This window comes from Triticum aestivum, chromosome 2B (assembly GCF_018294505.1).
Source record: "Triticum aestivum cultivar Chinese Spring chromosome 2B, IWGSC CS RefSeq v2.1, whole genome shotgun sequence".
Taxonomy (NCBI): Eukaryota; Viridiplantae; Streptophyta; class Magnoliopsida; order Poales; family Poaceae; genus Triticum; species Triticum aestivum.
This window is the reverse complement of record NC_057798.1, coordinates 270,278,342-270,281,475: the sequence shown is the minus strand read 5'-3', so window position 1 is coordinate 270,281,475 and position 3,134 is coordinate 270,278,342.

The following is a 3,134-nucleotide window of genomic DNA, read 5'->3' as shown; positions in this document are numbered from 1 at the left end:
TCAAGCATATTCGCTCCCTGGTAATCGAAACCCAAGCAATACAACCTAAAGCAGGAGTAGGCCTTTACCTCGTTGTGAGGGGCTGAACCTGGGTAAAACTCAATGTGTCCCTTGTCCCATTTTAACCCCATCAAGCTAACCACATTGCGATGGCTCCGCACCTAAGTCCTCATGCTAGGGTATCTACCATGACAATTCCACGACAGTTCCCGTGCCCCACATGCAAGGCATCTCTTGAGTTTCGTTGGCTGCAGGCGGGTCACAAGTTTTGTTGCTTTGACTTGCATAGACAGTTCCTGGATCCTCGCCGTAAGTTCTGGAAAGACAAGAAGAACTTCATGAAAGGTAGAGTTGTCAAAAACTCTACACCACCTCTGTTGATAGGCCAAGAGACCCTGGATCAGTTAAATGCTCTTGAGCTAGATCCAGAGCGTCCAGGGTATTTCAAGGGGTATAATTCGAAACACGCCTGGACTCACAAGACATGCTTGTGGGATCTGCCTTACTTCAAAGATCTCCTTTGCCCACACAACATCGACGTGATGCACACTAAAAAGAATATCACTGAGGCACTTTTTGGTACATTTTTCAACATAGAGGGGAAGTCAAAGGATAATACTAAGGCTAAAGTTGATCAAGAGGTGCGATGTGATAGACCGTTACAAAACATGAAAGAACCGAAAGGAAAGTAGAACTAGACGAAGCCAAAGGCATGGTTCGATCTTGGAAGGCCAGCTATGAGGGAAATTATCTTGTAGGTGAAAATGAAGTTGATGTTCCCCGATGGGTATGCAACGAATCTAAAGAGGGGAGTGAGTCTTGAGAAACTGAAAATATTTTATCTCAAGAGTCATGATTGGCACATATGGATTGAGAGGGTAATACTGGTGATGTTGTGTGGCTTCATCCCTAAGGATGAATTGCTAGTAATGGCAGAGCTGAGCTATTTCTTCCATGTTCGTTGTGCGAAAGAACTATCGCCTGCCGTGCTAGAAGAAATGGAAGAGTTAGCGTCGGAGTTGATCTACAAGTTAGAGAAGATCTTTCCGCCGAGCTTCTTTAATCCAATGCAACACTTGATTTTGCATCTCCCGACTGAGGCAAGATTAGGGGGCCCGTGCAAAATCGTTGGTGCAACGCAACTGAGAGGATGTAGAAGACGCTCCGAGCAAAATGTAAAAATAAACATAGAATTGAAGCATCGATTGCCGAGGCATTCATTACCGAGGGGGCGGCAAACTTCGTGACAGCACACTATGAAGCCAGAAAACGTCATTTGCATAATCTGAAGCCTCGGTGCAATGCTGGCAACCATAAAAAAGGTGGATCCAACCTCATCCTATTCAAAGGGAATCTCACACCAGCCGGTGCTTCAAAACCAATATCGTTGGATGTCAAAGAATGGCAGACCATTTCGTTGTATATCTTCACCAACCTAACAGAAGTGCGGCCGTACATCGAGTAAGTTCTCACCATACATTGTTTTGCAACTTATAATTCCTTTGAACTGCTCTTATTCCTGGGGATTTTTGATAAATCAGTATGTTGCCAAATTCTCAGATGGAGCGGTGATCCAAAAGGAATCCATCGAAGAGTATGAGCTTCTGGTAAAGCAAGGAGGCGGCTTTCCCAGTTTCATCTCTTGTTTCAAACAAACGGTAATTTCCATTAGACCATTCTCATTTCTTCGTCTAATTTGCGGCTAATGCAACAATCCTTTTGTATTGAACTTGTAGGCTAATTCAGAGTCTATGGTATCGAGTATTATGGGAGAGTTGAAGCGATTTATGAAATTCTATTCAATGGTCAAAACGCACCAAGCCGAAGGAGACTAGAAGGACTCATGAACATATAGGGCTAGTCGAAATCAAACAAAGCACCAATTTAGATGTTCCCGATGTCTATATTACGACTCAACAGGCGACCCAAGTTTTCTATCTAGCGTGGGCCTGCCAAACTGATCCAAATATGAATGGTTGGGATGTCGTTTATGAAGTGCCGCCACGTGTTAGACCACCTCCCCCCAATGAAGAGGATTATGAACCTCACATTAACCCAGACACATATGAAGGCGAATTCTTCCAAGAAACACGTCTTTCCAAAAATGCTTCAAGAAACGCTCAACTTCACCTCAGAACATTGATGTAGACAGCGACAGTGAACCCGACTTCACCCTTGAGCCGGAACAAGAAGAGGCTGAACAAGAAGAGGTTACTACTGCGGATGACTTGTCAATGCTTGAGCGATTACGTAAAGATGGCCTTCCACATGTTGATGCCGCTGAACCCGACGAGCACTTCATTCATGATAGTGATGATGATGATGCATTTATTGATCCCGAAGTATTTATTGAACCTGACGATCAAGATTATTATTAGGTATTCAATTTTTTATGTTGTACTTGATTTACATAGTTACTTGTATGATTGTATGATTTATAAAGTTACTTGTATAATTTTCCTACTTTGTATGATTGTTTGTTATACATAGTGCCATGGTCTTGATATCCATCACCGTCGACCCTCGCCCAGTTTATGATTCGGATGTGGTATATTCTCTTTTATAACTATTTGTTGCATTTTGCATTTATGACAATTATGGCCATCAAGTTGACATAGAGATATTTTTATCTAGGAGGTATGTGAACTGGAAATTGCAACCGACCCTCTTGTCGAGAAGTTAAATTTAGTTGAAAAAGAAAATGAGTATTTGAAACAAAAGATTAAAAGAATTGAAGAAGAGAAGATGAATGCAATGCACTTGAGGATGGATGCAATGCGCTTGAAGATTAAGAAGATTAGAAAATATGCCATTGATAATGAGGCTTGGTATCATTATGCCGTTGGATCAATTGTTAGCTTAGTTGTGATCTTCATCGCATTTGTTGTGATGAGGGTAAGTTTTCTCTAGTGTTTTGCTTGACAAATGCATACTTAGCTTCGTACATGCTTGTTAGCCCTATTATCCAACATACTTTCCTTATTTTCCCCAAAAAAGACATACTTAGATAATTATCCTCCAAAAGAAATAATTAGTTTATTTAGTTCATTTATGACATAAGTAGCTCATTCATTTCAAAAATGGCATAATAACCTTGGTTCTCTCGTAGATGTCATATACTTAGCTTATTTTCC